This window comes from Zingiber officinale, chromosome 3A (genome assembly GCF_018446385.1).
Source record: "Zingiber officinale cultivar Zhangliang chromosome 3A, Zo_v1.1, whole genome shotgun sequence".
Taxonomy (NCBI): Eukaryota; Viridiplantae; Streptophyta; class Magnoliopsida; order Zingiberales; family Zingiberaceae; genus Zingiber; species Zingiber officinale.
The window spans coordinates 55,950,266-55,969,499 of record NC_055990.1 but is presented as its reverse complement, the minus strand read 5'-3'; the positions used below and the strand labels follow the sequence as shown (position 1 = coordinate 55,969,499).

At 37.9% G+C, this 19,234-nt stretch overlaps 1 long non-coding RNA gene across 1 annotated transcript; it reads left to right on the top strand.

The window, feature by feature from the left end:
• Window positions 1-4,804: 4,804 nt before the first annotated feature.
• Window positions 4,805-7,312, top strand: LOC122051913. The gene is made up of 2 exons (XR_006131592.1): window positions 4,805-5,435; window positions 5,517-7,312. It is a non-coding gene; the product is annotated as an uncharacterized LOC122051913 (long non-coding RNA).
• Window positions 7,313-19,234: the final 11,922 nt, after the last annotated feature.

The window sequence follows — 19,234 nt, the reverse complement described above, 5'->3', positions numbered from 1 at the left end:
TTAATATTTGACTATGAATGATTAAGAGTAGTGTTCTCTATATCATCTCACTATTGATTCAACCAATCGATTGATATAGATAGGAACCTTCTACTCAAGGATGCTATTATACTTAGTTATTTGGCACCAATACAAGTAAGTATAATAACCAAAACAAATGTCTTTATATACATAGGAATATGATACAATAAATCCATACAACAATCATCATATGATTGGCTCTAGGCCTCTAACTAACAGCTTGTACCGACGTGGAACAGACTGAATTAGCCGTATGCCATTGTCGACTTGGTCAATCTATAGAGGATCGATGTATCCTATTCCATGAGGACTTTAATCTTAGACTGTTTGTACCTAGTTAGATAACTTAGAAGGTACATTTGGGCTAGGTGACCCCCACTGAGGTAAGAAGGTGTAGAGCTAATTGCTTAACACTTAGGAGATATAACCGTTACCAAGGTGTTAGTTGATTAACACCTATGAGATCCACTATTCCGAGTGGAAATATCATATGATGATCGACGAGGGGTAGAGTGTTAATTGACAGATATTTTGACTAGCTATTTAGTTATAGTGTTTCTCTATCTTGTGTGCATTGCTCGCCTCTAGAGGTTACTGAACCTCAGGTAGAGCAACCGTAGCATGAAGTATTGCAACACAATGGTTAGATGGCTAAACTAATATTATCTCTATCAAGTAGCTTAAGGCCTTTATCACGTGATCATTTACCAAGGTCTTGAGGTCTATATGTCAGATCAGAGAATGTTCGACCTTTTGTCGACATTTGACGGAGGATATTTACAACCACGACTATGAGAGTTCTAGAAATACACTCTTGATAGATAGACTCTTAGTTAGGAGGTTGAGTGAACCATTAGATATAGTCTCAGTAGTGGTACGACATAGATGTGCAATGTTAAACCATGACAAGTTTTTCTTTCTTAGCCTCTATTTATTCACTTGAACTTAGAGCATGGTTATTACTGGACGATTAGGCTGCTATACCTTAGATTGTCTATGATTATTAGTTTTCTTGCTTGAAACTTATGCTTGATTTTTTGAGGTATACTACTAACCCATGAGAGTAGGTAGCATAGGGTTTTGTTTGGTTGATTGGGTTAATATGCTGACTATGCATATCTAGGTTGTGTGTACACATGATTGGTATATGTTGTAAGAGTCCTAGGATAGACTGTCCATTTACAGGTAGTGTTTGAATACATGTCTTGTAGGTTTCTTGTAAATTATACCTATGTGGTTAGGTGTACATGTTTGATTATTTTATTGGAGGTATCTTGTCGATTAAATCTGTGTCGTGGTATGTGTACATGTGATTTGGTGTATTATTCGCGGTATCTTGTTGATTATATCAGTTTTGTGTGTGCACTCATGTCTATTATGTTTATTAGAAGTATTACGTTGTTTATACTCTTGACGTATGTGCATATATGTTAGGTGAGTATTATTGGAGGAGTATTGTCGATTATACTCACACTAATACATGCACACGTGTTCGGTATATATTGTTGGAGGTATCATGTTGATCATACCTATGTTGTGTGTGCTCACGTACGTGTTGTGTGTGCACGTGAGTCAGGTGTATAATTGGTAGTATCATGATGATTCTACCTATGTTGAGTGTCTACCATTATGCCTTTGGCTGTATACCTTGTCAACTAATTCTCCTACTAGTGAGTGACCCACTACGATGTTAAGAGAGTTGACAATGGACTTGATATGTTTACTAGGTTGTTATACCCTTGGCTGCCCACAGTGACCTGTGGTAGAGCGATCTCATACATTCTCTAGCTAGATAGTTAGATGTCTTGATCACTTATGGATTGTTTGTGGTGGAGCGTAGCTCCCACATATTATAGATTGTTGTGGTGGAGCATTGCTCCCACATATTATGGATCGTTTGTGGCGGAGCGCTGCTCCCACATATTGAGGATTGCTTATGGTAGAGCGTTGTTCTCACATATGTTGTTTTTCTTGTGATAGAGCATTGCTCTCACATTTGATGATCTATTCCTTGGCGTTTATTATCGGAGATCTTATGGTTGAGGATGTCTGATGTACAGACATTATAAGTTTTTGGTTTTATCATTTCGGTGTATAGTGCCCTAGATGTTATCATGGACTCGATGATTTGGATATCCCTAGGATATTGGATCAGTATTCGTTATCTTTATTGACAACGTGGTGATCTATTCCCGATCCAAGGTGTATCAAGTACACCATCTTCTCACAGTTCTAAGGATGTTTCGATGGGAACATTTATATGTGAAATTCAGTAGTGCGTATTTTGATTGTCTTCTGTGAGATGATTAAGACACATGGTCACCAGTAGAAGTATACCGTGGATCCACAGGAGATAGAGGTTGTTACCAGTTGGGAGTTGTCGTACCCTATACAGGAGACTCACAAATTCCTTTGTCGAGCTAGTTATTACCAGAGCTTCGTTGAGGGGTTTCCTCGCATTTCTATGCCACAAACATGCCTAACCAGGAAGGGAATGAAGTTCACGTGGCCAGAAGCTGGCGATGCCAGCTTCCAAGAACTGAATCGGAGATCAGTGTCGGCACCAGTTCTGGTTTTGCCTCTGGAGAGGACGAGTTCGTACTCTATACCGATGCTTCTCTACAGGATTTGGGCTATGTTTTGATGCAACACAGCAGTCCCCTATGCTTCTCATCAATTGAAGGAGCAAGAGAAGAACTACCCTATACATAATCTAGGGTTAACTGCCATTATTGTTTCTTTGAAGATTTGGCGGCATCATCTGTAGGGTATTACATTGGGATTCTTACGGATCAAAAGAGTCTCAAATATCTTTTCACCCAGAAGGAACTCAATCTCCGACAGAGGAGATGGATGGAGTTTCTGAAGGATTGCGATTGTACCATTAGCTACCACCCGGGGAAAGCTAATGTGGTTGACGATGCACTTAACTGGAAGTTCAGAGGGGCTTTACCTTGCCACCGAGTTTGAGTCACGAATTTGATTCGGGGTTTTCTCCGAATTGGGCCTTGAGGAGTAGGGACGAACAAAGCAGGGTATCCTTATTACCATGGTTGCTCAATCGTCGATCAGGACGAGGATCCGAGAGGCCCAGGCCAGTGATTAGCACTCAGTCCGTTGGCAACCAGATAGCTTCCAGACAGCAGACAGATATCACCCTAGATGATGAGGGTATTATTTATTTTCGAGATAGATTATGCGTACCGCATTCTCATTCGATCTTGGAGAAGCTATTTCAGGATGCTCATCGCTCTCGATTTGCCATCTACCCAGGCGGAACCTGTATGTATCAAGGTTTGAGACGTTCCTATTAGTGGAACGACATAAAGAAAGACATCGCGGAGTTGTAGCTAGATGTCTTGTCTTATCTGTCATCACTATAGATTTTGTAGTAGGATTGCCTAGGGCACGACAAGGTCATGACGCGATTTGGTTAATCAGTTAACCAAATCCGCACACTTCTTAGCGAATTGAAAGACCGATTCTCTGGATCGATTAGTAGAGCTGTATTGTCGGAAGGTCATCAAATTGCATGGTGATCCTTTGAGCATTATATTGGATAGAGACCCAAGGTTCACGTCCTGGTTCTGGCAGAGTCTGCAGCAGGCCTTGGCTACACAGTTTCATTTTAGTACATCATTCCATCCGTAAACAGATGGACAGTTAGAGCGGACTATTTAGACTTTAGAGAACTTGCGGAGGTCTTGTGTTACAGATTTCAGAGGTAGCTGGGTGGACCACTTGCCATTAGTAGAGTTTGCCTATAATAACAGCTATCATTCAACTATCCAGATGACACCGTCTGAAGCGTTGTATGTAGGCCTTGTCGGACCCCCACTCTCAGGGAAGAGGTTCGGGAGGTCCAGCTGCTAGGACCTCATAGAGCTCAGCAGGAGGCAGAGTTGGTTCTCACTATAAGACGGAGGATGTCAGAGGCGTAGGACCGCTAGAAGAGTTATGCTGATCGAAGATGTAGACCCCTGGAGTTCTCTACCGGCGATCGTGTATTTCTGAGAGTTTTACCCACGAAAGGGGTGAAGAGACTTGGCCTCCGAGGTAAACTTGCTCCATGATACATTGGCCCTTTCCGGATCTTGGAGAGGATTGGAGCTGTAGCTTACCTTCTGGCGCTACCACCGTCTCTAGCAGACGTTCACAATGTATTCCATGTGTCTATGCTGAGGAGATACGTAGCCGACCCAGTACATATTCTGTCAGATATATCAGTTCTCATTCAGCTTGACGTTACCTACGAGGAGGTTCCGGTGTGGATTCTGGACCACAAAGAACATCAGCTATAGAACAAGACTATCCAGCTCGTTAAAGTCGAAAGACAGTATCATTCTGACGAGGAGGCTACTTGGGAGCTCGAGGATACGATCTGAGCTCGATACCCCCATCTTTTTACTTGAGGTATGTAGGTTAGTCATTCTGTTAAGCATTTATATGGTTTATTGATTGTTGGTATTTGTTGATGGTAAATAATGAAAATTTGAGGACCAAATTTTTATTAGTGGGGAGAATATAAAATACGACATCCAAATAATAATTATTTGATAAGATTTAATAAGAAAATAGCGTTAACGGATTTTTTTAGAAATCTTTTAAAAAAATTTCGGAGCTTGTATAATGTAGTTTAAGGGAATAAGTATTGGACCAGGAAAACACCTGTTTAGAAATACCCCAAAAATAAGAGTTGATAAAAAAAAAACTTAGGCTTAATTAAAATAAACCTAAGTTTCTTTTATTTTCTTTTCTTTTTTTCCTTTTCCGATTTCTTTTCCCCGAGCCCTATTCTTTCCCTCGCCGAAAACCTGCTTTCCCTTCTTCTATACCGCGATTTCTCCTCAACTCCATCCGCCGAACCTTTTTCTTCTTCTTCATCGAGCTCGCGCCACCGAGCCCTCCCTCCTTCCTCTGCTCATCATCACCGCCGGCCCGAAGCTTCTCTCCTCCTTCCCAATCCAGCCGAGGCCCTGCTCCCCGACTCATCGCCGGCGCCAAATGTCGGCTGGTCTCGTGCCCTAGCCGTCCCTCTTCCCTGCTCCGACGCCAACAAGCTGCAAGCCCCAGCTCGCCGTGCCCTAGGATCTGAATTTCCCCACTACTGCCCCTTCCCGATCTCCTCTTCTCTCCCGGGCCGCACACCGCCGCCCAATGCCACCACCCTCTCCGATCACCGTCCAGCGCCGGCGCCCTAGCTTGAAGCCGAGCACCCCAGGTCCATTGTTCTATGCCCTAGCTATTGGCCAATCCTCTCTTCCTTGCCAACTCCGATCGTCGTTTGCCTAGTTTCCATTGGGGAGAAAACTGGTAGCAACGAGATCTGGCAGTGGCTTTTGGGAGGCGTCGACCATAGATCTCTGGCACCAACCTATTGCTGTTGCTTACTGTTGGAGAAGAAGAGAATTGGGGTAAGGCATGTAGGGACCTGGTTTTCAATTCATGTGCTAAGTCGGTTAATTGATCACAGTGGCGTTTCTTGTTTCCGGCAGCTACTTAGCTTGTTTCGGCAGCCAACATCTTCGACTTTGGATCAACAGTAATACATCCAAATTTAGATGAGTTTTAGAGGTGATTGCATTAGTTGTAATGGATTGTACAAGTTGATTAGTTTGTATTATATTGATTATGTATAGATCTTAATCTAATTGAGTAGTGGAACGATTAGGGTTTAGGAAACTAACCCTAGTTAACCTGTGGATTAAATATAGTTAGGGTTAATGTCTACGATTGATTAGGGTTTTCCCTAATTTAGGTTTGAGTATTTTATTTAGCTGTTTAATTCATATGAATTTTGCTAAATAAAATATATATGTATTGATTGATGTAGGACTCTGATTCGAGACGAGCGTCTCGACGTTGGATTGCTTGATACGATCTTCTTTTTGAGGCGGATATTTCTTGACTTATCTTTTATGATATTGCCACTTTGATATGCATAGTAATTTATAGCTAGTAGCAATGATCTTGCTTAGATTTGCCCTTGGTATGCCGTTATTTGATACCTATAGCATGTTCTGTTAGTTGCCTGTTATGTATCCATGTTTATATCTCTTGATTATTGTCATATGTACCTTAGTTCCTAGAGTAAGTGACATACTAGGCTTCACTGAGTATAGGACTAGTTTTTTGGATTTTATTATCTGGCAAGTGTACTTAGACCTGTGATACCTAGGTCATGGTATGATCTATTTTTCTATTTGCTACATATTATGTGAAGGTGATTATGGTTAAGATTTACATGCTTAGTGTCATGCACCATTTGCATGATTACATGCTGTGCGATTGTCGACTCCATTATTATTGAGCACATCGCCAGTTACATGACCTACGCACACAACCACTCATGGGTTAGTGGGTATTTCAGGCAGGGTGTGTGGTGCAGTTTGCTCTATCAGGGCTCCGTTGGTCTGCTCATGGGTAGTGATGACTGCAGAGTGTAACAGGCAGGGATCCTTCCTCGGGACTGACTTAGGGAGATGAGAGCATTGAGCTCCCCCACTCTATTTGGGGTAGGAGGATAGGTGTACTCCGACAGCATCCTATCCACTCGGTAACTCAGGAGCAGTGATGAAAGAGTGCACAGTTGTCATAACCCTACCCACTCGGTCTCACCATCGCGTGTGAGATGGCTGACTGGCGTCAGAGGTGACACATGTCATTTTTGCATCATATGCATTGATTGCATTTATGGTTTGTGATTGTTGTATTTTGGTGGTTGCATATGATTGACATACATACAGGAGACATTATATATTTGGTCTGAAGACCCTTACATCTGGATAGGAGGTCCTGGTAAGTACAGTTCTTCTGTTATCTTTTCAGTTTGCATTTCTTATTATTGATCAGAAAATTGTATTCCATGATTATTTCTGTTAGTTATATCTTACTAGGCATGTCAGCTTGATATTCGCTGAGTTCTTTGAACTCATGTCGTTGAACTATTTCTTTTTCAGATAGAAGGTAGATTTGTGGAGTCGCTTGGAGTATCCTGTCTGTCAGTTCTCACGTCACATTCGAAAATCTGTTTCTGGTTTTCATTTGTACTTTATTTGGTCTACGTTTTGGTTTACTTAGCAATGTAGAATTTTGATTTTGGTTCCGGAGTGTTGTGTCGTGATGTGGTGTTTTGTATTGTTTGTTGTGTTGTGTAAGTCTAGCTGGCTAGCAGTCATTCATTTAGTTTGTAATGGTTTTCTCTTGTATTTTCCGCTGTGTTCTTCTTTTAGTACAACCAAGTGGGTTGTTAGATATATATATAATTGTGTGGTTGTATTTTTTGTCGTTATAGCCGAGTGGGCTGAATATAAACTGCGTGGTTGTGTATATATTCCAGCCGAGTGTGATTGATGTATATCTGTGGTTGTAGAAATGATTTAGATTGTCAATGGTACAGGGAAGATGTCAGATTTTCCTTTGGCTGACACTCCTTGGGGCGTGACGATACTTCTTAAAATTTGTTCATTTATTAAAATTAATTTCAAATTTTAATCTTGAATTTATAGCTTTATTATAGAGACTTAAAGTATTTAAATTATAATTAAAATTTAAACTTTTGTCTGTTAAATTTTTAAATTTTTTGTTTTAATTTTAAATTATTGTATTCTTAAGATCAGAATTAATCAAATTATATTTAGATTTATTTTAATTATTAATTAAAATTTTATCTTGGTTAGATAAATCATTAGATTAGTTTTATCCTGATTGTTGAATATTTTTTTAATAATTATATCTGAATTTTTAAAATTTAATTTCAAATTTATTGTATTTAAGTTAGTGTTTACCATTTAATTTGAATTTAACAAATTTTTATTTATTTATTATTATTATTATTATTATTATTATTATTATTATTATTAATTTCTGTTTATTTTGTAAAAATTAGTAGATTCTCTCTCTAGAATTTTTGTATTTATATTTAAATTTATTATTCATTATTTCATAATTAAATGGTACATTATTATAATTGATTATGTTCGAAGTTTTGATAATTAAATTATAATTATTAATATTTGAATTTTTATTTTCTAAATTTTTAAGATTTAATTTTAAATTTGCAAGACTTGAATTATTTATTGTTTTATAATTAAAGGGTACTTTATTATAATTAATTATATTTGAATTAGTATTCTTAAATTTTGTAGATTTGATTTCTGGATTTCTTGAGTTTTAATGTTGAAGTTTTAAGATTTAAATCTGTAATTTAAATATTATCTTGATCATTAATTAATTTAATATTTAATTTTAAATTATTAACTAAGTTTAATTTATTCAAATTAAGTCTATCTTGTTTAGTTGAAATCTTAATTAAGTTGGAATTTGAATTATCTTGATCAAATAGATTATAAATTTTATTAAGATTTCGTGTGATGTTATCTAGTTCTAGATTAATTCGGTTATTTTCATTACTAAATATTTCTGATTTTTAAGTTTAAAGTTTGAATTTATCTTGTTATTTATTTTTAATATTTTTATAAATTAATTTATCTAAAATTTTGATTTATTAATTAAAATTTTATCTTGGTTGGTTGAATTATTAATATTTATTAGGTTAGATTTATCTTGATTATTAATTAAACTATTTAAAATTTTCAAACTAAATTATCTTCATCATTCTTACTTGAATTTTAAATTATATTTGAATTAATTTTATTACTTAGATTTAAATTTTTTAGATTAACTCTTTTTAAAATATTTCTTTAAATTTGTTAAATTAAATATTTATTAAGTATTTTGTCATGTTGACTTGGTTATTTTCTTTAGTTGAGTTTTTAATAATTTTAATAATTTTTAATTTTTTAAATTTTTAAGATTTAATTTTGAATTTTTAGGATTTAAATTTTTAGAATTTAAATTTAAGTTATTAAGTTTATCTTGATCATTATTAATATTTGAATTAGTCAAATTATTTATAGAATTATCTTGATTAGTTAGATTTGTATTTTTAATGTTTATATTTTTATTAATTAAATTTATTTTTGAATTATTGTAATTATAGTAATTTAAATTTTTCACGTGAACATTTTTATTAATTAAATTAAATTTGATTTATCAGAATTATTCAAATTTTTTACATTTAATTTATTATGTACAATATTATTTATTGCAAAAATTATTCTCTAAATTATATGCATAGGGTAGATTTGGAAACAATATCTTCATACAAATTTATTATTGACCTATTTTTGAATATACTAAGATGATAAAAAATTGAATTTGCATGAAATATAAAATTCTTAATCTTTTTTGTAAATTTTTTTGTCGGCAGGCAACCATTCTTGTAGTATTCGAACTCCTGACACTCGAAGTATTGGATGTGATCTTTACTTCTTCAAACTCTAGCCATCAATTCCTCCTTTATCGCTAATGGTGTCGTTAGATTCTTATGAGTAGGACATTTATTTTTATAGTCTCCTTTCTCTCTATATTTAAAGCATATAATATATTATTTAAATGTTGACATTAAATAAAATTATTTTTTTACCCTTCTCCCCCTTTTCCTTTTTAATCTGTGGCCTGCTTGCTCCTTCAACGGTTAGTCTCATGATATCAATTGTAAGATCGGTGTGGTCGAGAGGAGGGGTGAATCTCAACTTGTCGCTTTCTTTTTTATTTTGTTCGTTCTTTCTATCAAAGTCGTTAGTAGCAGCGGAATATAATATAAAGTATGAAAAAAATAATACTTGCAAGATTTACTTAGTTCCCAATCCCCAGGGTCAGTACGTCCAAAGCCTATGCACTCAAGCACGAGTCCACTAGTGGTCTCTTTTCCGAAAACTTTCCCGAGACTGAGAAACACATCTCACAGTATATGATACAAGCACAAATAATATTAAATTAAGTACAACTTGTAATAAACAAACCACACAAAAGATGATGGGCCGATTCGGAAGTCCTGAGCACAGCGCACCCCCTGAAGCTTCCCCGGTCACAGAGCTTCGCAGCGTAGCTTTCTGAGTTAGATCAGATCCTTATCTGGATCAACCCTTATCTGGATAAGGTTATATCTGGATAAAGCTTTATCTCTATCCACATCATTTAGCTTATCATCATCCTGATCCAAATCATAAAGATGATTTTTTACCACATGATCTTTCATGTCAACATTTCTGACAACTCAATAATTTAGATAATATTTTTGACAATTCAGTAATCTAGACTGAGCCTAGTCGGTATTTTATTAGGTGAATATCTTATATTCATTAATAAGATATTTTACGAGGATAGGTAAAAAACCAAGCAAGAGTGTTATATTTATTGTACATTGTTTACCGAACCCGATTATAATTGTACTCTCTTCCTTCAAGATGCAAAAACCTCTCTCCGTTCCAAGTCTTTGGCTTCGGCGTCCTCGCACATGGATTCAACAAGTTCAGGGATGCCCTGAATCTAAGGAGTTGTCGCTATCCTACATATTCCCGGCCCGTCGGCCCTTCTTCCCGCCATCACTCCCTCTCCATTTATCATTATTATGATGAGTGTTATTTCTTTTAGCTTCCACCTTCGGTTAATAGCTCGGAATCCGACGGGAAATTAGTTTCGATTGGTAGATTATAGTGTTTGGAGATATTCTTTTATGTATTTTTATCGATATGATATGATCTCGAGCTGGGCTTGATTAATTGGCTGCTTGGATATAAAAAAATCGCTTTAATTGTCTAATGATTGCCATCCTATAGTTATTTCTATCTATCTTTTCTTTTAGTTTGTGGTTGTTCAACATCGGGTTGGAAAACCTTTACCCCCAAAATTCCAGTCTCCAAATTAAATTCAAATCGCACTGGCTGAGTAAGAGGCTGATATCTTCACGAGATTTGCATTTCTCTTATTAATTTATATATGTTTTATTCTTCAAATATTTGCGAGAATAAATTACTAACTCCTTTGACGTCAATCATCCTATCGTTTATTCTTTTTCTTCATTAATATTCGAGTTCTTTCTAATCTCAAAGTATGATTCGACTTCGTCTTTATTTGTGGTAAAAGATGAATACGTTCGTCCCAAGAACTTCCGTCAACTCGTCTCAGGATCAACACAAAGAAGGTAAATCACGGATGACTATTATCTTTGGAATAGTGACTAGTTAACTTGAATGAAGAATAATAACGCTAGATCATTTATAAGTTTATTGCTAATTAAATTGACACTAAAAGTATGTCACCTTCTTCATTGTTGTGTCTAATAATTGAGTTTTTTCGCCAAATCAGCCCATACAAAGTAGAAAACATTCATAAATCAGTGACACCTGGTTGATTTATCTAATAACTATTCTCTTCATATGCATTTATATATGTCGTGCAAGTAAATTTTAAAATAAGGACAAATTCAAACTTTAGCACTCTCCTACTAAGTCATCAATTTTTTTTGCTTTCATATAATTCTGATGACATTTCAAAATACTTGTCTCCCTACTCCAATGTCTTGCAACATGATTAATTGCTACCAATTTCATTATAAATAAAACAATCCACCATGAATTAAAGTACACAAGTATTAGTATTTAGGTCACTAATATAAACTCTCTTCTTACAAGTTTTTTTAATATGTATATTTTGCTATTTTCTAACAAATTTTGAATTGCATGAAAAATAATTTGAGAAAATAGATGAAAGAAAGGTTTAGGCCCGGACTTCCATATATATTGTGGGCTTTTAGTAGGAGCAGTACTATAGGGCCTCCAGATTATTTCGTGACCTACTTGGGCAACTTTTAGCCAGAGAGATATTCCCGTGCAATGGCCTGACATTGATGGGTTATGGTTCTCCAGATGAGTAACCTGTAGACCAGAAGCTCGACGGAAATTGCCAACGACTCAAGTCAAGGGACAACCCCAAGCAGCAACAGTTGAAGCAACGTGGCCAGCGGCAGAGGATGCAGTGCTAGCGCTCCTACGAGGAGCAATACCAGCAAGAGAGGCAGCAAGGCCGGAATCGTGACTGTGTTGTGCGGCGGTACGAGGAGTACTTGCAGCAGTGCATCAAGCATGACCATTGATGAACGAATTCTATCACACCCACAAATTAAATTAACAATTTATATTCATGAACCCTTTAACTACACAATGATGTTATAATAACGAGCCCAAGATCGAATCTTTCGAGGAACTAACAGTAGGATGGTAATCTTAGGATCGTATATTATTCTCATTTTTGGAGTTTTTGACATGTAAATGGGAGATTGGATTTGGATTTTAAAACTAACAAATTAAAAGTAGAACAAGTAGGAAATTAATCTACTGCATAAATGAAATCTAATGCTTAAACACAATCTAACTAAGTATCAATGATCAATTCACGACACATTGTCACGCTACGCAATGAATTTCATCATCACCACAATTTATCTAAAAAAGAAATAATAAGACATAAATGAAACCTGATCTAAAGCAACATTTAAATCTTAACTACAAAAACTAAACTACTCAATAGTACTACAATCTAAGCTAAAGCAAGATTAAGAACAACTTCAAACTCAATTGAAACTAAATTATCCAATACACTTGAATTCAAACAATTAAGCTAAGAAGAACTACGATTACTGAATCCAAATAACACAAATTGAAATCTAAATCTATCAACAATAAAAAGAATGCATAAAAGAAACCTAAACCATCTCCACACCAAACCACTTTACACGGAAACTTCTCCTTGCCGTCACACAAGGAAGATCACTGAAACCTCACTTCAGCAATCGGGGAAGACAACCTCAATAACTAAACTCAGCTCAACCTTCACCGGTACCATAGGAAACCTCTTCGAGCGAAACTAATGAAGATCGGAGCTGCCAAACTCAAGGAATCTGCAATTCTGTGATTGGGACTCCTGGATCTGTTGGATGGAAGATGATGGTCGGAATATCGTCGAAAGCGGTCTAGTGGCAATGGAGGAACGCCGCCAATGCTCTCTGATGGGAAGCGGAACCACTAATCGGAGGAACGCAACCAGTTAATGGCAGAAACAGGGACATCGCATAATAGAATTCTCGTCATAGGAACGCCTTAGAGCGAAGTCAGATGGCCGGAAGCTGGTCGCAAGTATCTGAGAACATCGTCGCCGATGAAGTCGGCCGGAAAATGGATCTGGAAGTGGAGAAGGGGTCGGAATCGCCAAAGATGACCGCGCGATGTGAACACTATGCGGAGAGATCGACGAAGACAAAGGCTACTGTAGCTTCTCATTTAAATCAGATCTGAGATCTGAATGAACAGTTGTGATTGATTTGGATCTTGATCAATAGTGAAAAGTCACTTAAAATCCGATCCGAAGGTATTGATCTTGATTAAGGGTTTGGATCTACTCTTCCTTAGGTTGGATGGACCAGATCTGCAATGGATGGCTCAGATCTCTCTTGTACTTGATGAACGATCCATAATGCTCTAAAACTTGATCTTCTCGTTTGAACTCCGATTCGAGCACAAATTCGGTTCTAATAAATCCAAATCCAAGATCCTTTGATACCTACAAAATAAGAATCAAATATTAGCATCAAATAACATAAAAATAAGATAATTTATAATTAAGTCCACGAATACATAGAATGCACGAAATATGATACAAATATAGGTTTCATGTATGAGCATAACATCAAACTATGCATGTATGAATCAAAATAATATAGTAAAATCATGATTATCAGCCACCACGACGAGCAGCAATGGCACCAGTGCACGAGCCAGTGCGAGGCGCGATACCAGGAGGAGCAAAGGAGATGCCCTATAGAACTCGAAGAAACCAATAGAAAAGACCCTGAGCAGCATCTACAAGAGTGTCGCGATGACTATTGACAGAGCAAGCATGACCAGCGCAAGGAACATCAGTGTGAGCAGTGGTGCAAGGTACGGTACCATGAGGAGTGTGGCCATTGGAAGGGAAATTGATCCTGTCCGGAATCTGAGTCGGATGAAAGCCGGATGAGTTGTTGCGGGCGTTGAGGGGGACGACTGAGACACCTTTCTCGTATGCACTTCCAAAAAGGGACTCCCACGTGGTGCTGACGGACGATGATAACTGAGCCGGTGGTACTTGAGCTCTGCGCACACTCAAACAAGCACATGGACGTTAGAGGCCAGAAACTAGGGAAAAAGTTCCCTGAGCAGTCCCTCGAACGCTTAAGTCAGGTACTTTTTTCCTAGAAGAATAGTGTACGAAGGAGAAAGAAAGTAGAAGACAAATGTGAATGTGCGAGAGAGTGTACCCGCGTAAGGGAGAGGATCTCCCTTTTTATATGACAGTGCGTACCTTCTGGAACCTGATTGATGTGAGAGAATGTCGAGTGTCGGGACTTGTCGGGTGATGGAGGGCACGTGACATTCTCCAGTAGACTGAAGGAAGGTTTCATTCGCAGGTGACTGCAGACCGTTGGAATATTCCCTGACATTTCGTAGTAATTCCCTGACAGGCAGTTACAATTCTCTGACCTTGTTGTCACATAGTGCCTTCTATCCCGACCATGTATGAATAGAGCAACTCGGGATGATCAGTCGGGTATACCACCTGGCCTAAACCGTGGGGGGTTCGAGAGCTGTGGAGAGATCATCCAAGAGACGATCGGGAGTTGGCTGCCCAGGAGTTAGCTTACTGAGAAAACTAGGCCCAGATACAACCAGGCCATGAGAGTCCGACTAGTCAGATCCAGGTTAGGTATCACCCCGACTGCCTACCAGGTCTTAGACCAATGTGTCTCAGATCTAGAGTTTTGGTCTGTGAGAACTCGTCCGAGAATCATGTTGTTGACGTCGTCACCCGGTCTTACTTCTTCTTTCCATACCTGTTGATTGTCACATCCCCTTAACTTCTGACTGCCACGTTCCCTTAACTTCTGACTGCCACGTCCCCTTGACTTCTGACTATCCAACCTTATCGGACCCCACTATTATACACCGTATTACAAGTCTCCTCCTCAAGTCTAGTCGAAGGAGGCTCAGGTCTGACTGACTAGACTCAGGCTCTGATTTACTTGTTCCACCATAACGTCCTTAAATGCTGCTCCTTTTGTTGGGACCGAAAAATAGCTAGAGGGGGGGAGGGGGGTGAATAGCTCGTCGCGTGCTCGTGGTCGGCGTTGCTTGTTTCTTCAGAGATGTGCAGCGGAAATATACAAGAAACAAACTCACACAACGCTAACAAGGATGGTTTACTTGGTATCCACCTCACAAGAGGTGACTAGTCCAAGAATCCACACCTACTCACGCACCCTCCACGATGAATAACACTCCTTTATGGTAACTACCAAAGGCGGAGAAGCCCTGCAACACTCTCAATACAAGAAGAAGAAAGGGAAATACAAGATAAACAAAAGCTTACAAGATATACAATAAAAACCCTAACCCTAACTTCTTCTTCTTGTTTTTGATCGGCCTCTTGACTTGGAAGTGTTGGTGCGGGTAGCACTAACGGTCTAACCTAGGTTTTGATGAATGACAAATAGGTTAAGTTAGTTTTGTTGTTGTCTGACACTTTGATCGAGTGTGCAGGAGAAGTCCAGACAGGTCGACGGGCTGACTGGATATCTGGCACGAAGTCCAGCTAGGTCGACGGGCTGACCGGATAGCTGGCGAGAAGTCCAAGCGGGTCGACGGGTTGACCGGACGCTTGGCAAGAAGTCCAGCTAGGTCGACGGGCTAACCGGATAGCTGGCGAAAGGTCCAGACGGGTCGAAGGGCTGACCGGACGTCTGACAGGTAAGTAAGGTAAGTCACTGGAGGGGAGTGACTGCGAGGACGCGTTTCCGGGAAGGGAACATTAGGCGTCGATCAGGCTTAGATCTATTTCGGAAATCTAAGTCGAGATCGTGACTAGATTCCGGTCTCGGAAAGACGGAATCTAAGTCATACTTTTTCTGTTAATTCATACTTTATAAATTGTGCTAACAATCTGTGTTGCAGGGTATATCTTGCCTCGGACTAACCTTGTTTTGCAAGAGAAGGAATCTCTGGAAAAAGGTGGTCCGGGCGCCCGGAGGCAACTTTTATCCTCTGCGTCGCCTCACCACGTGGAGCATCCTGACTGGACTTGCCACGTCGCACCAGGGCGCCCGGAAGGGATCCAGGCGCCCGGAGCAGCATATAAAAGAAGCCCCAGGGGTGGAGCTTAAAACATAACTGAGAACTCTTCGACTGCTTGCCCTGCTGCTCTACACTCCTGCGACGCTAACAAAGCTCCGACAAAGTGCTCCTTCTTCTTTGGTTAATTTCCTTGTCGGTATCACTTTGTTTCATTAGCATTTCTTGTACACCTTTTGTAATCATATTCGAATTGCTAGTGATTGCCCAACGAAAGTGGTCAATGACCACGGGCCTTCGAGTAGGAGTCGTCACAGGCTCCGAACGAAGTAAAATCAACTGTGTTCATTTACTTTTCCGCTGCGTACTTTTATACTCAAGTTTTCGAATCGATATTCACCCCCCCCTCTATCGAACGATCACGGTCCTACAAGTGGTATCAGAGCCGGTACCGCTCTGATTTGGTGCAACCACCAATCAGATAGTGGGTGAAAAATTAATTTTTTTTCGATTTTCAGTTTTACGAATTTTTTTTCCGTTGCAATTAAATCTAAATTGGTGCAACACCAATTTAGATACTTCTATAATTTTTTTTCTTCCGCACTACTAATCCAAGACCAAGTCTTGGGATTTTTATTTTTCTTTTCTTTCTTCTGTGCGCAGGACTAAAATGTCTCAGACAGAAGGATTCAGCACAGTACGACCTCCACTCTTCAACGGGGACGATTTTCCGTACTGGAAGAAGCGCATGGAGGTCTACCTCAAAACAGACTTCGACCAGTGGATGAGCGTTACGAGACCCTATAAAATTCCAGCGGACAACTCTGAGAATATACTGGATCCTGAAGACTGGACAGCAGATTTGAAGAAAAAGGCGTCAACAGAAAATAAAGTGATCAACACTCTACAGTACAGATTAACAAGAGAAGAACTGAACAGAGTCGGTCCACACAAAAACGCTAAAGAGCCGTGGGACAAATTGATCGAGCTGCACGAGGGAACGAGCGACGCCAAGGTAACAAAACGAGACATGCTTTTGAATAAAATTCTTAATATAAAAATGCAGGAAGGTGAAACGGCGAATCAGCTCCACGCGAGGATTAAGGACATCCTTAACGGGTTTCATGCGATAGGCCACCAAATGGAAAATAGAGACTTAATAAGGTACGCATTAAATGCTTTTCCACGTAATAGTTTGTGGGCATCAATCGTAGATGCCTACAAAATTTCTAAAAATCTTTCTAAGTTAAAATTAGACGAGCTTTTCTGTGAATTAGAATTACATGAACAAACTAATGCTGGAGCCGAGAAAGGTATAGCCTTATTTGCAGGTTCCTCCAAACAAAAGAAGAGCAAACCTGAATATGAAGAAGATTCCAACCAAGACTCCGAAGACGAAGAACACCTGGTGAACCTGGTAAGAAAAATGTTCACCAGGAGAAAAAGGAGCTTCAGCAAAAAGGACCTTCAAAAGATCAGTTCTCCCTTAGAACAAAGGAACGTGACTTGCTTCGGCTGCAATAAAAAGGGACACTACAAGAACGAATGCCCAAAACTGAAGTTCGACAAATCGAAGCCAACCAAAAAGAAGGCACTCAAAGCAACGTGGGATGACTCCTCGGACGAATCGGAGGAAGAAGAGCAGAAACATCAGAGCCACCTCGCACTGATGGCCCACGAAGCTGAAACAGAAGACGAGTCGGAAGATGAAGACGAGTCTGAACCTGAAACAAACCACGAGTCCGTACTAGTTTCCGAAGGCCCGAATGAGGTATATTTTAATTTAAACAAAAAATTTTTTAGAATTATTTCCTGTTTAAATAGTAAATTAATTAAAATAGAAAATGAAAACAAATCACTTCTTGAGGAAAATCAAAACCTCAAGGAACAAATCAAAAATTCAAATCCAACTCAAGATCTAACACTTGAGGAGGAGAATTTATCATTAAAAAATGAGATTAACAATTTAAAAGAAATGTTAGAAAAATTCACAACAAGATCAAAAAATCTAGACTTAATCCTAAATAATCAAAAAGCATGCTATAATAAAACCAGACTAGGATATAAGTTGAATTCAAATAAAACCTTCAAATCATTAATAACCCAATACAAATCAACCAATCTAGCTTGGGTTCCGAAAGCGTGCTTAACCACGCAAATAGGACTTAATCAATATTATATACCTAAAGAAAAAAATACATTATATAAAATCGAATAAACCAAACCAAAATCCAAAATACAAACCTAAATCAAATTCAAAATCTAAACACTTTAAAAATCAACAAAATTATCACCAAGTTAACTATAACTATAAAAGGAATCGACACAAACCTAAAACCAAAATTTAAATTAATGGCCAATAATTCAGGGGGAGGCTCCAGAATAGCTGACACCTCCAAAACTAACTTACCCGACAGGGTAACCTAAAACAAACTAACCCGACAGGGTAATTAGGATTAGAGACCAAGTTTAACTTGAATCATGGTACTGGTGAAGTTTTTGGATGATAGTACGTTAGGGAAACTTGGGCATCGCATGTCTAGAAAGATATGGTTTCGATCTGGTGCATTTGGCCAAGTGGAACTGACCGAAGCTACCCTTAAATGAATCCTAACCAGTTAGACCAAGATTTAGTACTAAGCTCCATGGTTAGGACTATTCGGAAAACCTCGAAAGGTTGGTTACTTCTAATGACGTCCATGTGACTCACCAAGCTTAGAAGTTTATCCGAAGATTGCCCATTTGTGGAAACCAAAGCTAAATCTGAATCTAACACAGGTTAAACCAAAACTCCATAATTAACAATCCAATTTCATCTCACAAAATCATAGGATTCCCTGATTGATAATATAAATCGGGTGAGATGAATAAGGCTTAATTTTAAACTTAAAAATTAATTTCAAAATTTTTAATTTCAAACTTAAAAATTAATTTCAAAATTTTTAATTTCAAACTTAAAAATTAATTTCAAAATTTTAATTTTAAACTTAAAAATTAATTTCAAAATTTTTAATTTCAAACTTAAAAATTAATTTCAAAATTTTTAATTTCAAACTTAAAAATTAATTTCAAAATTTTAATTTTAAACTTAAAAATTAATTTCAAAATTTTTAATTTCAAACTTAAAAATTAATTTCAAAAATTTTAATTTCAAACTTAAAAATTAATGTCAAAACTTTAATTTTTAAAACTTAAAATTAACTTAAATA